Source organism: Suricata suricatta, chromosome 10, assembly GCF_006229205.1.
Source record: "Suricata suricatta isolate VVHF042 chromosome 10, meerkat_22Aug2017_6uvM2_HiC, whole genome shotgun sequence".
In the NCBI taxonomy this organism is placed as follows: domain Eukaryota; kingdom Metazoa; phylum Chordata; class Mammalia; order Carnivora; family Herpestidae; genus Suricata; species Suricata suricatta.
Window position 1 is genome coordinate 28622440 of NC_043709.1, and position 24906 is coordinate 28647345.

The 24906-nt window shown below is 36.8% G+C and overlaps 1 long non-coding RNA gene across 1 annotated transcript in view; it reads right to left on the reverse strand.

Annotated features, from left to right (window-relative positions):
* The window catches only part of LOC115305494, a 57645-nt gene that overhangs the window by 9919 nt on the left and 22820 nt on the right, over nucleotides 1–24906 (reverse strand). The window contains exon 3 of the long non-coding RNA XR_003914808.1: nucleotides 5185–5300. This is a non-coding gene — a long non-coding RNA (uncharacterized LOC115305494). The remainder of the gene's footprint in view (nucleotides 1–5184; nucleotides 5301–24906) is intronic.

Here is a 24906-nt window from a genome sequence, read left to right on the forward strand (position 1 = left end):
TTCTCTTTCAAATTGCCAAGAAGAAGGAAAGTACCAGAGAAACAAGAATAATTCTGATGAAAGAATAACAGGCTTGAGATTCAGAGAAAAAGAAATGATAAACAGAGAAGATCAGGAAGCCTAATCTGAAAAGAATTAGCAATGCCACTGCGCCAATGGGAATCTACTGAACTTGGGTTCAGAGCTTGGTCTAGACTCTGAATTCAGACAGAGAAAATGATTCAGGAAGGTGACTCTTTGACCTATGTCCATTTGCATTTTTATGTATACCAGAAAACCTATGATCAGTATTACTCTTAAGAGCTTTTCTAGCTTTTAATAATCCCTATTATTTGGAATTTTAAAAAGCCTTTCTATTTCCTTGTATATTTGTAGTTAAAGCCTTAATAATCCTAGTTTTTCAGAAAGTACAGCTGCGAGGATATTTAAAACCCAGGCTGAGTTGCAAGCAGTGACAACCAGGAATGAGAATAAACCATGAAGAGGCTTTAATCCCATGGAAGCAAAGAGAAGACAAAGGGATCTAGGATACAGGTAGAAACTGACAGGAGTCCTTGTCCTGCCTTGAAAGGACTTATTCAGTATAGGTGACAAGAGCAAGTATTGCTAGTATTTTCATTTCCTTATAAAGTCATCCACTGCTTCTCCCAGCTATCGCAAATATTATAAGGTAGAGAGCAGTTCAGGAATTGAGTCTATTCCCACCATGAACACTAGTGTCTATCACAGATATTCTAAGAATATTTTTATTCCAGTATTCAAGCCACTGATTAAAATGTTAACTGGCCCACAAAGTAACCTCTGTGGAATGCCATTTGTTGTGTCTCCCCAGGCTGACACTGAACCATTGATAATATTTGTCAGAATGAGACACTTCAACCAGCTGTCTCTTCTCACAGCACATTCATGCACAGTTGCTGGTGAGGAATTAAGACGGCAGCAGCAGGGACATTAAGGATTAGGTTTGACAGTTCAGTAATAGGAATGCATAGTTTAGCTTTGTCCAAGTCAGATGCCTTCCTATTTTAGAAAGAGAATGATTTCAGTTAATGAAATTTAATTTGAAAAGAGCTAAGGATAAAGAAATGTGGAAGGCATTTTGAATGACAAGATAGGAGAGCATTCATGATTGTCGGTCACTGCTTTTCAATCAAAAAGCACATAAAAGAAATACAGGGTTCAATGATTAACAAAGAATTAGATGGCAGAGAAAATAATGTTTATAAATTAAAAAGTCAGGTCAGCTTTTTGCCAGCGTTCAGAAGAGTATCTTGCAAGACACAAGGGCTTCACTATATTAACCGTATCCCCAGAAAAAAGAATGCTAAGAAGGCAGATACTTTCTTTTACAATCAAGGTGAAATCATGCTTAAAATGACTGTTGAGATATTTTACAATAGCATGTTTTGTTTTTCCAGCTTCCTAGAAATATGGTCCTATGATTGGAACAGATGTGCTGTTTAGCTTTCTCCTTGATCTTTCCAGAAATCCCGTAATTCAGATCAGGTAGTGAACAGCTGTTAAAATAAATCTGTCCTTGAGTTTGTGGGAGGAAGATGAGGCCTCAAACACTGTAGCTTCTGACTTCATTCCTGGCATCATGGTTTAGGTCAGAGATTATAAACTTAGTAATCTAGGGAATATGCCAGACACTCTGCCAATGTCGAGAAAAGCCAATCAAACACCCTTCTTCCCAGAGTGAGTGATAGAGATGAGAGAGGCACTGTAGTTAAATGGTGCAGTAAGCACATTATAATCTGGTGTTGGAAGATTTTGTGTTTGGGGATTGATACGCACCTTTTCAGCTCCAAGTGGGACTTCTATACAGCTCCCATTATTTTATGATGTTTTGAGGTGAACTGTACAACCCTAATATAATGAAGAAAGAAATTCAAAGTGAAGAGAGACAAGCTCCTGGTTTTTGAGGCAAAGGCTCAACAAGCAGCTGTCTGATGCACAGAGCCTGGGGCGATGGCCCCCAGCTGCACCTCAGGATGGAGCCCCAGGCTGTGCCCCAACCAGGGCACGTCCCTCTTGGACTGCACTTCAACACAAAACTGATGAACAGAGCAGATAGGACAGCCATTCACTCCCCGGGCTGGTAGAGCATCTTTATTAGAGGGTGTGGTGTCTTTAGACCAGAGTGAAGTGTATTTGGTAATGCCCTGAGCAGTATAAACAGTTGTGGAATTTATCTCATTATTTTTCATCTCATTATTTTAAAATGATATTTATGTGCATTTTAAAGTATAAATACACTAGAGCACTAGATTGCATATAAAATATTAAAGAAACTCACATATATGGAGTTATATGCGTGCTCAGGCTGCTATGACAAAATACAGTACACTAGGTGGCTTATTCACCAACGAACACTTATTTCTCACAGTTCTGGAGCAGGAAAACCAAGATCAAGGCACTGGCACATGTGATGTCTACTAAGGGCTGGCTTCTTAGACAGCCATCTTTTTGTTACACCCTCACAAGGTAAAAGGGGCAAGGGAGCTTTCTTTGGCTTCTTTTACAAGGCACAAAGCCCACTCTTGAGGGCTCTGCCCTACTGAGCTGATCACCTCCCAAAGGACCTACACCTCCTAATAATATCAACTTGAGGGTTAGTACTTCAACATATGCATGGAGGGGGGCAAGGAGAGATGACAAACATTCAGACATAACACACATATAATATTTTTATTAGTAGGAACACATACAATAAAAAAAGTCAAAGACCACTATTCTAGATTATGCCCCTTCCCCAGCCATACATATGTTCAAAAGAAGAAAACAAAGATTGGGAAGGCATTATTGTCACAGTTAACTCTATAAACACTTTCAGATCAAGCCCTTGACTTAAGATAGTGATCACACTAATGTCACCATTGGACACAAGGAAGGAAAAAGGAGGGAGGAGAGAAATGAGAAATGAAAGTGTCTTAGGTGACATCTTTCTTTGATAGTAAATATTTAAATAAAAGACCCAGACCAGACAGCTCACATTCCTCATCCTCACCTCCATGGCATACCCTGCTTACTTTGGTGTGGACCACATTACTCTCCAGTAAATAATCTGTTAAAGCCAGGGAATAGGACCCAGAGCAAAGGGTAGCATATGGGAAAGGGTGTGTATAGTGAGTGGAGGATACAGAATACAGAGAATCAGGAAAATGCTACTGCAGAGTATGGTCATCAAGTATGTTGCCAGCAAAGTGTCAGATAGTGAGCAAAGGACAAGGACACTGACCTTATAATGGAAAACAAGACTTCAAGTTCAAGATCATAGGCTATAAACAGGTGGCCCTTGGCCAAGTCTAGCCTACAGACATGATTTGTTGAGCCATAAGTCATTTATAAAATTTTGAAGTTGTAAATATTTATGGGAGCTTTCACGCCAAAAAAGGTCCACATTTCTAACTTCTCCTGATAAATGAGAGATCTCACAGCACTGGGTCAGTATTCCTAAATAGCTACCAGCAGTTGGAAATGAACTGTGTTCCATTTGAGAGAGTAAAGTCTCTCTCACTTTTATATTACCTCCACAAGGCTGTTTCACACATCTACATTATTTCCACTGTTACAAGTTCAGAGATATAAGAATGACTTCTGAGAAAAGTCAAGGAGGCAAACAAAAACCCTGAATCACAGACCCATGTCGTGCTTCCAGCCCCTTCACCCATTGCCTACCCTGCCCAAGGTCCTTGTTTTAGGAATCAGTGATAGGGAAGAATTAAAAGCAAACAGAATAGATAAGGTACATGTTCCTAATGAATTTATATTGTAGTTGAGAAAAACAGACAACAAATTAGTAAATACAATTCTCAGCAATGCTGTCTAAAATATTTTGAATGCTATCATGGGCCAATCACTGTTCTTTCTCCCATGTGGTTTGTATTCTTTTACACATATTAATTTCCATAGAAACCCCATGATGAGGAAATAATTATATCCCATTTTTCAAATAGGAAATTGAGTCATAGAATAAGCAACTCACATAAAGTCCCACAGCTAGTAAGTGGGGAAGTAATAATGGGCTCCAGCAGTCTGACAAGGCATTTAACCCTTGTGTCACACCATTAAGTACTAAGCAGAGTGTTAAAATAGGCTGATGTGACAGAGGCACTGGGCAGCCACTTTAGATTTGGACGTCAAGAAAAGAACTTTCCGAAAGTGACACAGAAGCTGAGATCTGAAGAATACAACTATGCAAAAACCAGAAGGGAAAACTTATGTGAAGGACGAAGTTTGTAGAGAACCTGTTCATAAAAGACCCAAATAAGTGGATCAGTGAGGCTGTTAGCTTGACAGGAGAGTGAAAAGGAGAAAGGAAGAGAACTGGAGAGGTGAGATTGAAGACAAAAGCACAAGCCAAACTCCAGGATGTGGAGTTTCCATTTTATGACAGCTGCAAGCCGGCAGAGGATTAGAGATTGAGAGGAGATATAATCCAATGTGAATTGTAAAAACATGGTAATGCTCACATTTACCAGGGCTCTTTATAGACCTTAATGTAAGTTTCTACCTTCCTCTCCTGCTTTTTCTCCTTCATAAATTCTGTGGTCTAACTGAAATTCTAGTAGCTAGTGTTGTGCTCGAAAATCGACTCCGTAGAAACAAAGCCCTGATTTGTAACATTTGCTGGTTTCTGTGGTATAAATACCTCAGCTCTAGCAGATCTTATGCTATCACCAGTCTAACAATGAACTGGCAAAATTCCTGAATATTTAAGAATTAGCTCTTGAAAGCCAGTTCCGTACCTATTCCCCAAATATTTTCACCTTCTGAAACTCACCAGGCCTTTACAAGGTATGACTTTTCTATATTGTTCTCCTGCACTATAAAATTTAACCATTTTAGGGCTGTGGTTAAGAGCAAAACCTTTGGCTTAAGATGGACTTGGATTCAAATATCAGCTTTGTAAACCAACCACATGATCTTAGAAAAAGTTCTTAACCTCTCTAAACCTCTATTATTGCATTTATAACATGGGAGTTATAGAGCAGTCCTTACTTCAGTATATTATTAAAATAATCAAATGAAATAATATAACACAAAGCACTTAGCACAGTACAAGGAATGTTATGTACTTCTTAATCAACTTTATTTTATTCATGTGTTCACTCACCATGGGCCTTAGCTAGGAGCTGGGGAAAGTTAGGAACTTGGTAAAGTTTGCCATTTATAGCCTACCTTTGAGTTAGGTCTCCTGCGGAGTTTTCCCCGTCTCTAAGATGTTTTCCAGGATGCACATAAGGATCTTTTTCTCTCATGGGCTAAGGAAAGTTCTTAATGACATATGATGTATCCTATATATGATATGAGGACAAATAGCGGCTTTAAGTATCAGTATCTATTTTGTAATAGAGTTTCTTGATAACAAGATAGACTTCAAAACTCTGATGGCAGAAGTTTCTTGTCATAGTATATTTTTGACATTGGAGATTTTGTAAATTTTTCTGTACAGGCAGCAACTTGAGGTAGATAACTAAGTCTTAGCCTCCACCTGTCAGATTTTATTACAGGAATCCTGTGGATGCTCACTTCAATGTTTAGTCATATCAACACTAAGGACGGATTTATTCATTGACTATTAAAGATGCAGGTTCTAATGACAGTTCCAGTTTACCTTTGTGACCTTGTTTAAGTCTCAAACTCTCTGAGATTTACCCCATTAGGATGAACTCAGACTCTATACCTGTTCTAAAATTCAATGATTCTACACATTTAAATATATATCAATTCCAAAAGCACCTCCAAAGCTACCAGAAAAAAAGTACATTTGACACCATTCTTACAAGATTAACATAAGTAAACTTAGACCTCTATAGCAAATCAAAGCAGAGTATTGAGTCAATTGTATGAATAATTCTAAAACAAAATAAAACAAAACAAGAACTTACAGTTCTAAAGCTTTCAGAATATACAATTTATAGCCCTATTCAGAAATCACTAGAACTGCAGTGTATTCTGATTTATACTTAAGAAACCATCAAAGGTACATTTTCCTATAAAATTCAGGTTTTCCAGTTATCCCATATAAAAATCCTACTTAGAGGAATGTTCTAGACCGATACTAATTCAAGCATGTGTAAAAGCAACCTGGGGGAACTTGCTAGTTTCCTAGTAAGAAGGTATATTTAAGTCACTAGAAATAAAAAAAACTCATCCATCAGATTAGATGACTCCATTCTATCATATCTTTAAATGTATTATAACCTGATCAATATATTTGTAGGCTTATACCTTAGAAGTATGTATCCAATGCACTCCAATTTTTTTTAGCTCAGAGATTGAGATCACTATGTTCTATATTATTTTGAGATGCTGCCAATACATTTAAGGCAATTATTTATTATTTCCTGAATGAAAGGTAATATGCAGACTATAATGTACCCTGAACAGTGTAACCAATGAGGTCACTATTGAAGTAGTTGTACATCCCTCTTCAGCATCATGGGACCGAACCCCAAAGAGATTTTGGCTTACTATTAAATATTTTATATCGGCTAGTGAATAGTCACCATAAATAAAATCAAAGAAAAGTCTATCTCTAGTATATATTTCAGGTAACAATAAATAATAAGCTACCAGGGTGCCTGGGTGGCTCAGTCAGTTAAGCGTCTGACTTCAGCTCAGGTCATGATCTCACAGTTCGTGAGTTCGAACCCTGTGTCGGGCTCTGTGCTGACAGCTAGCTCAAAGCCTGGAGCCTGTCTTCAGATTCTCTATCTCCTTCTCTCTCTGATCCTCTCCTGCTCACGCTCTCTCTCTCTGTCTCTCAAAAATAAATTGAAAAAAAACATTTAAAAAAAGTAAATAATAAGCTACCAACATTGCTTGGTATCTCCAATTCCTAACTGAAAGATAAATTATAAAATGCCTTTTCTGGCATGTTTTACAGCTCTGATGACAGCAAATTTGCATCATGTAATGTGCAATTTAAATCATCAATTACATCAGTTTGGGAATAAGTTATCAAAATTAAACGGGTGGAGGAAGCCTATCAGAAAAGTCTACGTGCTGTATGATTCCCACTACATGACATTCTAGAAAAGTTAAAACTATGGAGACCATAAAAACATCAGTAGTTTCCAGGAATTAGGAGTGAGGGAGGGATGAAGAGGCAGAGTGGAGAGGATTTTTAGGGTAATGAAAATACTCTGTATAATTCTATACTGATGGATACATGTCACTATACATTTGTCCAAACCCACAGAATGTGCAGCACTGAGAGGGAACCATATGTAAACTATGAACTTTGGATGAATATGATGTGCAGTGTCAATTCCTGGTAAGGAATGTACATAATAGGGGATGCTATGCATCTGCTGGAGCAGGAGTTACATGCTAAATCTCTGTATTTTCCTTCTAATTTTGATGTGTACCTAAAACTCTACAAAAATAGTCTTTTTTTAAATTTAAAGGGGATGTTTAAAAAGTTAAGAATTTAATGTCTTTCATATTGAAAGATATGTGTCCCTAAAACAGGAACAAATGATTTAATAAATCAGTCAATCATCTTCGTTCCTTTGTATTGTTTCTTTGGTCCTATAAATTCTAGAAAGCAAAGGTTATTTTTCAGGTTCTCTGAAACTTCCTATATCTCCTAAGATAGCATCTTCACAGTCTGAACTGCTGATGATATGAAGATCTTAGAGACAGTTCGTTCATAAATTAAGCACTCATCTTATCTTAAATGTGCAATAATTAGTCACTGACTCTTTTGTATGAATACAAATGCATGAGTGCATCTGTAACATATTCCTGCCTTGTTTCCAGAAAATGAAGATCTTGCTTAAAAAAAAAGATGGTCTTTTTCAGTGATACTTTGATGCTCCACTGATCAACTAAGGTCATTAACTGATTCGTGTTGCTAGACAAAACTCTGCTAAATATCACTGGTTACTTTTCTGCCCAAAGAAGTTCACCAGAGACCATGATAAGCTGCCTTTATATATCCAAGCACTTTTCCACAGGAGTCTGAGAAAAACCCACCACTCCCATAGAAACGCTCAACTTGGCCCCGGAGTGGCACTGAACCCCAGTAGGATTTAAAACTGAGACCATAATATCTACCACAGGCCTTTGAAGAAGCCCCAGCTGTGTGGGTTGCTGTGAGTGAACCGGAAAGCCCACATTACTGAGGGCTTCCGGTGGTTTGACATTCTCTCCTCGGGCTTTACTAGAGAGGTGGCCACAGTGTGACTCAGCTGTGAGCCATGGCTGGGCCTTCCTCAGTCCCAAGGGAAGAACCGAGGCAAGAGAACTGAATGTTTGCTAATACAACTGCCATCTGCCACCGTTAAGTCTGATGGTGACAGAGTGCGCGTTAATGCCAGATAGACAGAGAACACTCACCATCTGTTCATTGCCCTGAAATAAAATTAACTAGGTCATCTGGATTTGGAAGCCTATTTGGAATTGTTGACATCTACTCCCAACCTTAAGGATGGAAATTTTCTCCCATCCTAAATCATTCAAATTACCCAGAGAAATATTTTCATTATGATCCTTCTAGTGGAGAAAGTACAGTTAATAGATAACATATTAATGACAATTTATGTGTTAACAGCGAATAAAGGATTTTGTAGCCCCTATCTTATTATATTTATAAGCACTAACACTACAATTTGCTATCCAACTGAAACCTTCTAAAGGGAATAATGTCTAATAAATTTAATTTCAATCAAAGTATACAAAATCTATGTGGACTTCAGTCTTTGTTGAACAGCTAATGATATGCAAATTTCTTAATTTCCAGGCACTCAAACTAAAAAGGGCAAATGAAGAACTATAAGATATTTTACTCCTGCTACTTATTTAAAAGATATTTGTATCACAACAAATGAATCTAGGATATGACTGAAGTGGTGATAAAATATACAAACATACATGTGTGTGTGTTTGTGTGTATGTGTTTCCCCCAAGTAAGGGGCAGAAAACAATGTGTGTGTGTGTACTTCCCTTTAGAAAGGGGCAGAGAAAAGCTTTTATTCAATTTCTATACAGGAAAACTCATCTGTCTCTCCCTATCCACAATCTCTCACCTTCCAGATACCTCTTCTTATCAGTCTATTCTTATCTCTTATAGCATGTGAATTTAGCAGTGAATCTCATCTGAACTGATGATACAGGAGAAAAGGAAATAGAATAAATGATTGTTTTCAGTTATTTAGATCAGTCCTTCCCTGAAATATGGTTCTCTGAAAGAAAACTCTTTAAAAAATTCTACTTCCAAGAGCCAATTTATATCAGCTTAGAGGAAAAGTTACTGTTTTTAAGAGTTTATGGACATCAATAACAGGAAATAATTCAGTTCATTTAGACAAACCTATAATGTACTCACTTGAAATAAATCCAGTACAGTTATCCTTAGGTTTCAAAAGATTGAGGTTTTTTAAAATGATTTTGTGTGAGTTGACTATTTACAAGTTTGGTTATTTAGCAAAGTCCATGAGCAGAAATTTCTCTAGCCTCCTATTTATGCCATAAGTTTTTAAAAATTTAAACAGAATATATTTCCAAATAATTACTAAGGATATAATGAGTGATCACCATATATTTAGTCTTGAATTTAGAGCTCTGAAAAGAGCAAAGAAAGTGTACAATGTTTTCTTTTATGGTCATATAGGTTAGAGAAAGCAGATATAGGCTATTCATAAAAATATAATAAAAATAACAACTTGTAAAAAATATGCCAAAGAAAAAGTACCTTGAACTTCCAATCTAAAGTAGTTCCCATAGGGGCACCTTGGTGGCTCAGTCAGTAAAATATCTGACTTCAGTTCAGGTCATGATCTCAAAGTTCATGAGTCCCATGTCAGGCTCTGTGCTGACAGTTCAGAGCCTGGAGTCTGCTTTGGATTCTGTCTCCTTCTCTCTCTACCCCTCCCCCATACTCACTCATTGCCTTTCTGTGTCTCTCTCAAAAGTAAACATACAATATTTTTTTAAAATAATTAAAAAAATAAAGTAGACCCCACTATTCTCTCATACAATGCCTTATACTTTTTCTTTACAGCTTCAGTCTTTGTTCAAATACTATTTATTTATAGATTCCTTATATATCTGCACCTCCACCCCACCCACATACCTATGAGCTCCATAAGGACAGGGACTGTATATGATTACATCCATTGTTTTATCTGCAGTGCCTAAATACTGTGAAACATAGTAGGTCGTCACTAAATATATGTTAATTTTTGAAATTCACTGTATTCACAGTCTGGTGGAAAATACTGAAAAATAAATCGATCACAGTTCAATTTTTCCTTCACTGATTAATTTATTCAAGTGCTTATTGAGCACCAACTATGTCAACACTATCCTTAGAGATGTGGATGGATATGTGAGTAAAAATCACATGATTTTTATTGACCACAGGGAGCTCACAGTGCAAAAGATCATTATTAGATAATTAAACTGTAAAACATAATTGTAGGTAAATATATAATTATAAAATGTAAGGTCATTATAAAGTAAAAGTAGTAATAGAGATTTTATTTATTCTTAGGGGTCAGGGAATAAAGAAGGAATGTAGACATGTAAAGAAGTAGGAGAATTATGATTTTAGAAATAAGAGAGGTTACTGAGGCCAGCTGGGAAGAAACAAAATTTATTTCATTGAAGTTTCATGGAAGAGTAAAACTAGTACTGGATATTATTTCCTCCTATCCTTGAAGCCACAATTATATGTAGAGGGATCTGATAGCACTTACACTTAATATGTAACTATACTGAGATGACTTACTTCTCAAGATATTCTGCTTTCAAATAACTTGGGCATTAAGACTTTCAATTTTGTCATTTCGTCTTTATTTGTTGCTTTTCAAATTAAATATATACACATTGTGCCATCTTTATTTTTGCAACTATTCAATATATTACAAAATATTGTATTTAGTTTAAGAGGCATCAAAAATAAAATTTTTTTTCAAGAAATTAACTTCACATCTTTTTTTTTAATTTTTAAAGTTTTTTTTAGTTGAATTTTGACAGGGACAGAGCATGAGCAAGGGAGGGGCAGAGAGAAATGGAAACACAGAATCTGAAGCAGGCTATGAGCTTTCAGCACAGAGCTGGATGCAGGGCTCAAACTTGTGAACCATGAGATCATGACCTGAGCCGAAGTCAGTTGCTTAACCAAATGAGCCACCCATGCGCCCCAACTTTATGTCTCTCAATAAAATGTCAAATGATAACAAAATAGATTAGAAAGAAATAATTAGTTACATGAACCAATTTTTTTCCCCAAAGGAACTATTTCTATGTTTTCCAGAAGAGGAACATCCCTCTTTAAAAGAATTATCATGTAAATATGGCTGATGGTGGAGACATTATTTCATAAATGATTTTTATAAATACATTACATATTTGGGGGAGTGGGTTACTTCGGAAAATATTTCCATATAAGTGCTACTAATTTATAGAGTTGCTATTATAATTTTAAAAGGCAGCATGCCATAAATTACCAATAAAGAAAAAAAAAACTGGCATGTTTATTTTGAAGCCAGGCCTATACCCTATCAAAGCCAAAATAATTGGGCAATGATCATGAACTCAGTTTCAAAGCTGAGACACTGAGTGCTTGGGTTGTGTCAGTTATTATTTCCTGAATAAGACTTTATGCCGGATCCAGAATTCACTCTGTCTGACTCTCAGCCAAGAAAGGAAGTAGCGTGGGTGACCAAGTTTAACACTCGCTCTGGGGATTCTCTCTAGCCAAAACTAAAAGGAGACTATAATTGGGTAGCCAGGCCTGTCCTTAGCACATTCTGTATTTAGATGGCTTACCTACGCCCATTAGACAGCAAAATTACTCTGCCCTATGCCCCTCCAGACATCTGAGAACAAAAAGAAAACAACTGGGGGCTGGGTGTTGGTACTGGAGCCAAGGTAAAGGGCCTGAGGAGGGGGAGAGCAAGGAAGGAAGGGGGCTCTCTCCATGTCTGTGGGCTTGGGAGTTGAACAGACTAGAGTTCTGTAGAACAACTATGGTTCTACTGCCTACTTGTTGGTTACTTAATTAAATGATGTCCCTAATCTGAACCTCAGATTGTGTATGGAGTAGTGCCTGCTTCACAGAGGGGTCTTCCGTCGTTGGCAGATAAGAAACACTCAACAAACCTTAACTTGTGTTGCTGGTGTTATGACTTTTATTATGCCATCTATGGAAGAGGAAATAGGGATAAAATGGGGCATTTTCTATGAGGCTTTAAAGATGTCCTGTTTCTTTCTGCCATCTCAAACCAGCTCACTTCATTTAACCTTCCTTAATTTGGATTTTTCAGGTTAAGAAGCAAAGGAGCTATTAAGCACAGAAAAGGTTGAGTAACTTGCCCTAGGACTAATCTTCCCAATAGGCACTCCCAAAGTAGTATTTCCAATCAGATAGTTGCCAGGCATGCCCAGAACATTTTTTAAAAGCAATTTGAGTAGGTCACTTGGGGGAGGCAAATTAAAAGAACCTTTCTAACTAAGTCAAACCTTGCTCTATAACTAATTTTAATACATCTTTCTAAAGTGCTCTTGAAAGCTCCAACAAGGTAAACAGAGCAAAAATAAGTATACCTAAAATGTCTCATGTCAAAAATAAATAAATATATAAATAAACAAATAATTAAATAGAAAAAGAAGTATAAAAATGACAGAGGGAGAAAGAAAAATATAAAACAAGATCTTAACAGTACAGTTTGAAAACTGATTGTAGCCCTACATAGGAAATAAAAATAACCTGGATACACAATTTCCTTCAAAATAGAATTTGGGGTATTGGATATGAAGTCATAAGCTGCTAAGAAATGGGGGAGTTTTATTATTTCCTATGAAAGTGACAAGACACATAAAGATATTTGGTTTTGGTATCAGTATAAGCTTCCAGGGAAGTTTTCTAAAAAGATATTTTAAAGCTAAAAACCATATTTACTTTTTTAAAAAAATGCACTCTCTCTGGCAAGTGAGAGTAAAAATAATGTTCCTCTAAAACACCCAAGAAAGAAGGAAAATAACTTTTAACAGAAATGAAATTCACAATAAGCAGGGACAGGGTAAGAGTTTAAATCTTCAAGTCATTATGAATTTGTCAAAGGGGGAATTTACATCTTCAAGTCATTTTAAATTTGAGAAAGGAGGAAAAAACAAAGTGAAATTGTTAACATTAACTTTCCAGATTTTCTTATAACTTTTTGAAAATATTTGTTTCATAGAAGAATGTTTAGTATTCTTGATTAAGGGTTTGTCCTGAGAGACTCCTTTTGGGATTCAGATAGCTACCCATGCCAATATCCCTTATAGGGTCTCAGATATTGACAAAAGGAGATTAGATGCCTTCTAAAATCCTGTTTTACTTGGAATTTTTATCTGATAACCTTTCCTTCTCCAGGAAACTGTCTGAATGTGGCAGGAACAAACACTATCCTTAAGTTACTCTTGGATTTCATGCTTATATTAATTTACTCAACCAGTCTTACTGAGCAACTACTATGTTCCATTTGCTGTATAGTAAGTAGATGACACTTGTAACTATAGAAATAGTAAAAAAAAAAAGTATACATATTATGATGTATTTTTGACTATAGTATTAGCTATACAGGACTTGCTAATGGATTTATAAGGTGACTAACGAAAAAGAGAGTCATCAAAGATGACTTCTAGGCATTTTGCATAAGGGTTAGATGATGGTCTCATTAAATCAGGTAGACAATACCAGGAAGGAGTGGGTTTGGAAATCAAAATTTCTGTTTTGAGCCTACTAAGTTTAGCCTATGATGTTTGCTGAGTAGGCAGTTGTAGAGATGAGCTCATAGGAAGGTTAGGGCTAGAAAAATGAATTTGGAAGTCATTGCCTATAAAGAACATAAAAAGCTATAAGATGGTAAGTAGAGAATATAGAGGAGGAAGAGGTGAGGATCCAGAACTGAGTGCTGGGACATTCCACATTAAGAGAAAAAGGAGGCAACAAAGGACAATGAGAAGAGAAGGTAATGAAATAAAATAATCAAGAAAGCAGTGGCCCAGAAATCACTTGAACAAAGTATATCAAGAAAGTTAACTGTGCCCAACTGTATACAGGGGCCACTGGGTGCCACTAGATTTAGCAGAATGGAAATTATTAGAGAGCTTGAGGAAAGTGTACGCACCGATAAAATGGTACATACTTCTTAATTAAAATGCTTCATTATATTCATCATATAGATGAGTATTGAATGCAAAACGTAAGTCTTATCTGTGTACTCTGTGCTTAGGACAGTGTCTTGACACATAACAGATCCTCAATAAATACTCACTGGATATATTGACTATTGGATTTTTCAGTGCTTTATTTTGTGTTGTTTGCCACAGATAGTGTAACTCTAAAAAGTAGAAACGACATTGATGCATTTATCTTTGAACTGCATCTTACACATTCCAAAATATTTACATCTGCAATTAGATGTTTAGTAAAAAATTTGTAACAGAAATGAAGAAATATGGTGATTGTAATTGTGACCAGAGAAAGATTTAGTGTCTCTATGAAGAACAGGCAGGTGTGCAGATTGACGGAGACTGTGGAGGTTTCTACAAATGATCACAAATTCTCTCACATTCCTCTCTTGAGAGATGGAGTCTAACTCCTTTCCCTTTGAATATGGGTTGACCTTATATATTTGCTTCTAAGAATTGCTGAGGAAGTATTACTGCTAGACTTCTGAAATAAGGTCATCATAGAAGGTAATACAGATGCTATATGGATGGGTGTCTCAGGACTCATACCTCTGAGCACTGACTCGCCACAGCTACTCTACAACTGCCATGATGGAAAGACTTCATGGAGAGCACCTAAAGATAGAGACATAAAGATCCCCAAGAATCCCCACTGTTCCCAGCCCATGTTCTAGACATTGAAGAGAAGAAGCCCTCCAGGTAAGCCCAGCTCCTGCTGCCATCTGACCACACTATATGGGAGACTCTGAGGGAGAACCATCAGCCTGATCCTAGTCAGCCCCTAAAACTAAGCTGATTAGGTTGTTTTGCTACATGGCAATGAAAAGTAGAACAGACCACAGGAAAGAAATAGGTTCTGCCAGGAAACAAATAGGTCCAAATAGGAAAACAACCAAAGATTCTTTCTGACTGGCCTAAAAATTGTTTATGTTAGAGATAAGATTAGAAGAGTTGCTTGAATGACCCTTATTATTTTTGATTGAGAAAACAAATTTCTAACTTGACCAGAAGACCCTATAATATTTTGAGATAAACCAGACCTCAAAGGCCATTCCCAGGTTTGAGAACTGACATGAATAAATAAGAAAAAGGAAAGAAAGAAGGAGAGAAAGAGAGAGAGAAAATGAAAGAAAGAAAAGGAAGAAAAGGAAAGGAGAGAAAAGAAAAAAAAAGAAAAGAAAAGAAAAGAAAGAGGGAGGCAAGTAGTCAGAGAGAGAGAATGAAAGAATGGAAGAAAGAAGAAAGAAAGAAAGAAAGAAAGAAAGAAAGAAAGAAAGAAAGAAAGAAAGAAAGAAAGAAAGAAAGAAAGAAAGAAAGAAAGAAAAAGAAAGAAGGAGGAAGGGAAGGAATGGAAGGAAGGGAAGGAATGGAAGGAAGGGAAGGAAGGAAAAGAAAGGAAGGAAGGAAGGAAGGAAGGAAGGAAGGAAGGAAGGAAGGAAGGAAGGAAAGAAGGAAGGAAGGAAGAAAGAAGGAAAGAAGTTATTTCCTTATTTTGAGGTCAATTCATGGGTATAGATGGCACTAGAAAAATCCTCTGGTCTGAGGTGTCAGTCATGCATCTCTGACTAGAATAGTTCTTTGATCTCAAGTTACTACAGTGATAGCAAACACATAACACAAAAGGTTATCTGTCAATCCAGCAAAAGGATAGTACAGAAGTACAGTTTCTCAGGCCTCCGTCTCGCCTCCTGGTGGGACACTTGAAGTTCACTAGTTTAAGCAGCCTTCACATCGCAAGCCCATGCTAGGCCACAGATCCCAGAACTGTGGGATACTGCTTTTCATCCCCCCCAAATCTGGGGAACAGTTAGTGGGGAAAATATTAATATTTGAGCATCTTCATCATTATCATAATCAAGTTTCACTTAAGCTATGTCACCTGGAATCATGACTGGATTCCAGATTTATGATTTCTTGTTTGCCACAGTTACATAACCCCATTGTGTAACAGTTACAAAATACCTTTTAAATATCTGTTTCTGAGCTCTTACTTCCCTCCTCATTGTACCATTGGGCTAATGAGATAAACACTTCAGTGAAGCCACCTGTCCACAACCTCTCACATTTCAACCTAGTAGTCGAAATGTTCATACTAGATAAGGCTCCAGCACTTCCATCTACTGGAAAGTAATTCCACCCTCTTTTTACAAGCCAGTTGTCCATCTGTCCTTCTGAGCCAGAAGGACATCTCCCTCCCCACATTCTGTCATAGGCCTTTTCCGTCTTCTCAGATGACTTGCAGTTTCACATCTAAATTGCCCCATACTTTCTAAATGCCTTAGATACACTAGGCAATGCCTTAATGTGGCATTCTGCTTTGTCTATTTTGTTATTTGGTATCTTTTTAAATTATAATCTTCTTGATGACAAGGTTACATTCTGTTGAATTTGTTTTTGAAACAGAGTGATAGAATATTAAAATGGAATTTAATAATAATCACAGGAATAATAATGCTTATCTGTCTTTTCTAATTTAGGAAATTAGACTATGATATCAAAGCCTTCAACATACTATTTTGAAAACCTCCTTCTCTTCCATATTTAAATCTTATCAATTAATTTTGAGTCCTCTAACTCTAGGTCTACTTCTAAAGAGAGTCTTCTTTACACAAGATAGACTGTAGCTCTCTTAAACTGTTCCTCCTTTGCCTTTTTTTACAAAATGAATGCAGCAATATAAGAAGAAAGAAAACTCTATAGAGAACCAAGGAAAGAAACTAATCAGCCATACTTAATGATTTAAAAGAAGGGACAAGAAACTCAGGGATAAACAGGCTCAAGTTTCCCTGCAGGCACATATACATCCTACGTCATACTAGCTATTGGAAAATGTTACCAATTAGGTTAAAAAATAGTCATATGGAGAATCCATTTTCTGCTTTGTGTTGTTATTAAGTCCACCACTGTTTCTCATTCCCAGGACTCAGCTGCTGAGCCCACTGGCCTTTACCAGAGGGATGTGGTAGCTCTGGACAGAGCTCTGGGCATTCTTGTTTATATCCTAATGGCTGGCCATTAGATTGTTTGGTCAACTGTGGCGAGCACACCGAATTGTTTTTCACCAATTCTGTTTCAGCAAAGAATCCCTTTTAATTCCCCTGTCCTGTATGTTGCCAAAATTCTTAAAATACTGTTCATGGAGATTTTTTTTTTTTGTTACCCGCCTTGGAGCCCAGATGTAGGAACCAAGCCAGTGCAGCTGGTGTAACTTGGCTGAGTCTTACAGATAATTCAGTGTTTGAACAGTATTCCTTTTTTTTAAATGTTATTATTTTGGAAAATTCTGGAGTGAATGTTTATGGATGTAAAGGTTGAGGGGCTAGCAGAAATATAGGCTAAAGGTCTCACTCTCACTACTCTTTCACGTAGGGACTTCATCAAACTGGGTAGGGAGGGGGAATCACAGCTATTTCTCAGACCCTGTGCCAACTTTGTCCCTGAAATGAAGAGACAGACTTGTCAGGGGAGAGCAGGAAGGGGGAAGATATTCTTTTTGTTTTATCTTTTTTTTTTCCCAAGAGACTTCATGTCATGACTATAAACATATTATACCCAACATCAAAACTGTAAAAAGCAAGAGCATTTTAGGAGTGAAAAATACTCATTCAGAAATTCCAACACAAAACCCAGTGATGCTTAGGGCAATGAAAGTTATTTTACACTAGACTTTACTTCCGCTAAATTCTGGCACCACATTTACTACTTATAAAGCAACTGCATTTTACAGCTGACATTGTATATGGCATGAACATCATATTAATCTCTCTGACCTACATTCCAATTTGCATTCTTCCATGGAATATGATGATGATAATAATAATAGCAAGTAGTGGTTGAGGGCTTACTGAATTGTGCTATGTGTGTTACACAGATTAACTCTAATGCTCTCGATAAACATATAAGAAAGGGAAAATTATTATGCCATCTAATTCCAAAGCCTGGATCAGAAACTCTACATTATGCCACCTCTCTGCAGAAGGCATAGAATTGTTGCTAATATGCAGGGAAATGCACACAACTGTGGTTGTGGATACATAACCTTTTGCTTTTGGACATTATCCATCAAGTATGTCACAAAGGAAGGAGCTTAAAAGAACTGATTACTCAGCTCTGCTGTAAATTCCCTTCCTCCTCAAGGAACACTATTTGCTTTGCTCTTTCTCTGCAGACTGACTACCTAATCTAATAAATAAATAAAATAAAGTGATATTAATGACTCATAATTACTCAATAGGTATCCCTTCTCTGATTCATGTATGTTTTATCAGAAGTGATCAGTGCCTTAATCTCAGGGGCTGAGTTATGGGAGAAACTCCACATCAGAATGCATTGCAGTTTTAAATCTCATTTGGGAGGTGTTTCACTGCCCTTCAAACGTATGCCAGTCCATGCTGGACCTACTTCCACCTATCCAAACCCTTAGCGCATCTTTGAGACAAATCACCAAAATTTCCTTGCAACTGCTGGTATTAGAATTCTCCATGCTTTTTTCTTTATGTATGTAATAACTCAATCACAGTATTAAATATAACAAGAGGGAGAGTACCTTGCTTCATTCGTTTCTACAGTGATGTAACACTTCCTCCTAATGCTCCCTGAGTCCTAATACTATGCTATTTGTACAAATGAAACTATATTTAAAACTTAAAAATCTGTAAGTTCTATATAAAAAAAAGGCAGCATTTTAATAGCAATACATGTTCCAAACTAGCTAGGAAGGCTAACACTGCACCAAATTTTCTGGGCCACATAGAAGTGAAAAGAAAGGCATCTGAGATAATATTGACAATATGAGAAATAGCTTTCATGACTGGGAAATATAATAATGAACTCTGTCCTTAGGGCCTTAAAGATATTTAAAAATAGCATCCACAGGTCTCTCCCTTAAATGAATTATGTGTGATCCTATCAGGACACAAGCTGCCTCTGGAGCTTATGACTATACCTGTGCAAACACAACATAAAAACAAACGAAGGAGAAGGGAAAAATCAGAAATTTTAGATAGGAAAAAATGTAGAGGTCTGTTGCAAATATGTAGCCTCCTCTAACATGGACTATTTTGCACATGCTGCAAAAGCCATTAATGTTATTGTATGTCCTGGAATTTAAGTGTCAGATAATAAACACTCAAGTTGGAACTGGAAATAATGACATAACGCCATGAAATCATCATGATATGACACTAAAACATAAGTGAGTACACCATGAAATAATCATGATCTGCAACTGAATCTTTCACTCATTTTGCAAAGGAGTTGGCAAAACACGGCTCTGATAGTAGTCTTTTTCAGGGGGAATCTGGGAAAACAACTGGAGTAAGCAATAGAGAAAGGGTTACAGCATTCATTTAAATGCATGTGGAGTGTCTTTGGATCATAATTAGAATCTCACATCTTTCTGGCTTTCAGTCAGTAACTTTGTGCTCATCTAATATAAAACATAAGTGGAAAATTTTCACCCATGTTCATAAAAAGCAAATATCTTGAAGTACTTGAAGAACTCAAGCTCTGTATATTAGTGCAGGCATGTTTCAAAAATAACCACTGAAGCAATCCCATTACTGGGAGGACTGCTGCACTCTATAATTATGTTTGACAGGTTTTTTAGATCTTTCCTCCCCCAAATTATCTGAATTTGAGTGAAAGCCAGAGGGCTATCTTGAAAACTGATGGAAAAAAATATATGAATGTGCTATTCTAAAGGTATCAAACCTAAGGTATCATAAGCATAGGACTCTGGCATAAAAATTTATGTTAAAAGAAAGATTTCTTGAAAAATATGCCTTCTAATATATGTGCTACCATATAAGAATAACATCAAATGAATAAATAAGTCAAATGAGTAAATAAGAAAACCTTCCTGCTAACACTGATGTTCTTAACTTGAGGTTATTTATTTAACCAATGTCTAGTATCTCCAGCAAATATTCATTCAACAAACATTTGGAAAATCATCATGTGGCAGGCACTATACAAGACACTGGGAATACAAAAGAGCAAAAGATAGAGTCCTTTGTCCTTGAAATGGCCTGTAAATTGGAGATATGCATATATACAATGTAATAGAACATAGTATCACATTGGTCATCAATATTTTTAAGACTGGTGAAATAATAATAATAAATTGTAATTGCTTATAATTCTCCAAATTGTTATATATGCTCTATATATGCTCTATATATGCTCTTCTTATACCCCATGAATCTGTAATGAGCTAAATATTAATAACCTTTAGTTTAAGAACATCGTTATAGAAATAAAAATTTTAAATGCTTTAGAATACCATTCCTATTATCATGCATTCCTTATCCATATGTAGAGACAGTAAGAAATAGAGGTATTAACATGATATATGGGAAGCAGAGAGTAGCGAGAAGGGAATATATAAGAATGTCACAAACTCATAAACACGGGATTCATCTCCTGGCTGTGTCATGGGAATTAAATAGAGGTATTCACAACATCAAGCAATGTCACATTTATGAATGAAATCTACAAATTGCAAATGAAACTATACTACATACTGAGGTCTGTATTTCAGATCAGACTGCAATTTCTCTGTGTAGATACTTCACTAGAGGCTAAAATTAAGTTCCTTTAATTGCACTTATCCTTTAGTCATATGTCTACAATCTATAATTCTAGCCATAACATTGCAAAGATTTCTAAATCCTGTATTATATGTATTTTGGGTATGGTGGAGTAGATTTATTTCTATAGTTTAATTTTCCTCAGTTCTTTTTTTTTCTGTATTTTTTTAACACTGAGTCTTGAATTTTATTTATATCATTATATTCACATTAGAAAAGCAAAGATGGGAGATCAATAATTCCCACATATGTTTCATGTTTTGGGCCAAGTAAAGAAACACATCTTTGTCAGTTTATAATGAGAACAGTTATTTATTGAGCGCTTATTGCACGATGCTCCTTCCCATGTCTGATCATTCCTTCCTCTGAAGGCAGCTGAATGAATGTGGCTTTGTGTTTCTCTCTGTGTGTCTTTTTACTCTATCCCTGAGAAAGGGGAGTCACTTTTGAGACTTGCAAACTGGAAGTATGAGCATACCCTGTTCCACACTCTCTCTTGGATGTGAGCTGCAGGCAGAGAGCACATGACCACCCAGCTGAGAGCATGGGATTGCAATGGGAACTGCCTGAGGCTCGATGGGTAAATCTGCCTCATTCTGGAATTTGGCTAGAAAGTTTATTTGGCTTTCACATATGCCTCCCAGCCTGGCCTCTATAATTAACATAGATGCTATTTTGACCTCTATCTTTATTCCTTTTTTAATTTACTTGATTTTCTCAGCCAAGACATCAAATGTAAGGTTGCTGAACCTACTGCTAAATAATATCCCTCTTTTCCATTGTCAGGTTCAAAACAGGTTGACAACCCTATGCCAGACACAGAGTCAAGTGTGTTACATGTGATCCTCATTTATTCCTCACAACAGCACTATCAAGGAGAGGGAATAATTACTTCCAATTTGGAGAGGAGGAAACTCAAGTTTAGACAAGTTAACACACTTGCCTAAGGATGCAGTGACAGAGTTGGGATTTAAACCCAAATGCAATTCTGGAGCCATAAATCTAAACCACTATGCTAAATGACTATACTGAAATTCCTACTCGAATAAAGTTAGCTGAAGTAGAACCAAGGAATGAATACATACCGTTGATCCTGAGCCAGGCTTCACAAAATAATAGATGACATTATTAAAGAGGTCCCGCATCACAAGGAAGCAGGGATTTCAAGGAGACTGACTGATCAACTACTTTGAGCATAATGGTTAACAATTTGTCCTGCATTTGGGTCAAAAATCAGAAGTCTGGCTTCTTTCTCTAGACCTAAAATCAGCAAGTTCAAAATGTCACCTATTTTGCAACCCTAAAGCACAGCCGAGGTAGAAGGCAGAAATAAAATAACCTGCAATGCACTCCAACCAAGTGAGTGACAGCACTTGAGTCTGGGTATCATTTCAGCTGTGAGTTCTTGTCTCTATTTATTCTTTATTAATTTTCTTCCAATCAAATAAGGAAATCCAACCTCAAACCAAGGAGATCTACTACCCTCACTAGTCTGTTCTCTGCCAATGGTAAAACACTAGATTAGCTGCTTTGAAACCCTGTTAAAAACTAAACTAAATTAAACTAAAACAAAACATGTTTAGCAAAGAATAATGAATTTGAAGTCCTCAAGTTCTCAAAAAAGACTGATGCCATTTTCCTTCTCTTCTTTCCTTTCCACCAGCTAATTTTCCCTCCATACTCTAGAATGTTCTTTCCCAATTTAACAATCTGTTAGAAAAAAATACAAGGGCTTCATCCCTCTCTCACCACCTCTTTTCTCAATAATTTTGTAGTCATCTGAAAGAAGAACAGAGATAGATGAGAATAAAGTCCCTCTGCTGCTAAAAGTTTCAGTTTACCCCCAAGAAGTCTAAGGTATTTTTTTTGCAGGCGCAGATTTGTTAAAGCTAACCATGCTGACTTTGTAAGACTCAGAAATAAGGAGGAGCTGAATTGGCACAGATGAAAAAGAATCCATAAGCATATGTGATTTGCCATAGGAAATGATGTATGGCTAAGGATGATTAAAATAGTCACAAGGAACTGGCACAGCATTAGATAATACTATTAAAATAACTACATAGTAATACGTAGCTCTTGTTGAGGGCTAAAAATATTTCTTGGATTTTTTTTCACTCAGATGTTTAGATTACAAACCCTTTATAAACATAGTGGGATATTTATTTGTTTGTTTAAAATGGGCTAAGTGCATTACCAGTTATTTTTTTAATATTTCAAATAGATTAAATAGTGTTTCTGGTTTGGCAGCTTTTTAAAAGTCTATTTCATTGGGAAAAGTAATGAGAACAAAATAGTTTTCCCTTTGAGAAGATATCAATGATTATTCTAAATAACTTCCTATAAAATACCAACAGAACTGGGGAAATGTGGGGAAACGGGGAATAAAACATCAACCTCTCTCTATGGACCTAAAATGTCCAGTGTATATTAATAATAGGTTATAAAATCTCCAAAACTGTGTAGTCATATATTGATTCAACCCATCTTTACATTTTTATTTCACATGTGAAATTAATTGTGCATCATTATATTTCATAAGTGATAACTTAGCCTTGGCTTCCCTGTGCAACTGGCACTGAGGCTCTGATGCAGCCACGCACATGAAGGAGTCCACTAGGGAGGACTCAAGAACACCACTTTGTAAGCGCCTGGGTGGCTCAGTCGGTTAAGCCTCTGACTTCAACTCAGGTCATGATCTCACATTCGTGGGTTCGAGCCCCACATCTGAGCTGTCAGCACAGAGCCTGGAGCCTGCTTCTGGTTCTATGTCTCCCTCTCTCTTCCCCTCCCCGCTCATGCTCTGTCTCTCTCTGTCTCAAAAATAAATAAAACATTTAAAAAAATTAAAAATAAATACATAAATAAACTGAAAAAATTTAAAAAAAAAAAGAACACCACTTGTAAGACAGCAAGATAAGCAGGATTAGGCAGAAGGAGAAGGGGATGTGCCACACTCTTGCCACAGAGACCTTAGCCAATCTCCCTGAGAACTTTGGAGAAGGAGGACCAGAGCATGGCTTTGTGCTATTATTTCATACTTAGAGCATTGTCCATTCACCATACGAATGTATTTCAATGATTCCTATTACTTTTATTGAGTACTTTCTATATGCCAGAAACAATGCTGGAAATGGATGTTATAGAGATAAAAATAATAATCCTGTTTCTTAGCATTCAATGGCTAGTGAAACAGGATACAAAGAACAGATGATTACAAGCCAGTATGATAAGTGCTTTGCTTGATGAAAATGGCATAAGGTGCAATATATGTAAACCAGATTAGGACGGTATTTTAACCACATAACCTTGGGTGAGGTATGGTGGAGCCAGATGCAGATCCAGAAAGAGAATGTAAAAGAGTTTTATTTACAGGGGTTTTTTTAATACCACACTTCCCTGGGGAGAACATAGCCCTCCACACAGGTTCACTCAAGGGAAGAACCTGAGTTAGTCACAAGGCATAAAAAATGAGGGGGGAAAAGGGAAATGCAAGGCAAGCCAGGTTAGGATTGGCAAATTTGAATAACTTCAGAGGTTATGGGACATTGGAATTATCCTTGACTGTCTGGTACCTAGTCCTGGGATAATTAGGGTGGATGTATATTAGTTGGGAAGAGAAAAACTGAATAAAGGAGGTAGTTAGGATGTGGATTTAAATCAGCTCCTCAAGTAGAGAAACGGACTAACTTCTAGTTGGGACCTCAGAACTGTGTCAAAGTAGTGGTTTTTTTAAATGTTTATTGGTTTCTGAGAGAGAGAGAAGCAGAACTCGAGTGGGGAAGGAGCAGAGAGACAGGGTGACACAGAATCCCAAAAAGGCTCCAGGCTCCTAGCTGTCAGCACACAACGTCACACAGCTGATCTTGTGAACCACAAGATCATGACCTGAACTAAAGTCGGATGCGTATCTGGCTGAGCCACCCAGGTGCCTCAAGGCAGTACTTTTAAAAAACGGTATTACAACATGGTTTGAGGTGAGGGAGATCTCAGGGATAATAATTCCTCAAAAGTGTCATTGAGGCTGAGCTTTGAAGGAGCACTAATGTGCATTCTCTTTGTGTAGGATAGGTTTACAACACCTGTCATACACTAAGAGATACAAGGATGGCTCTGGAAA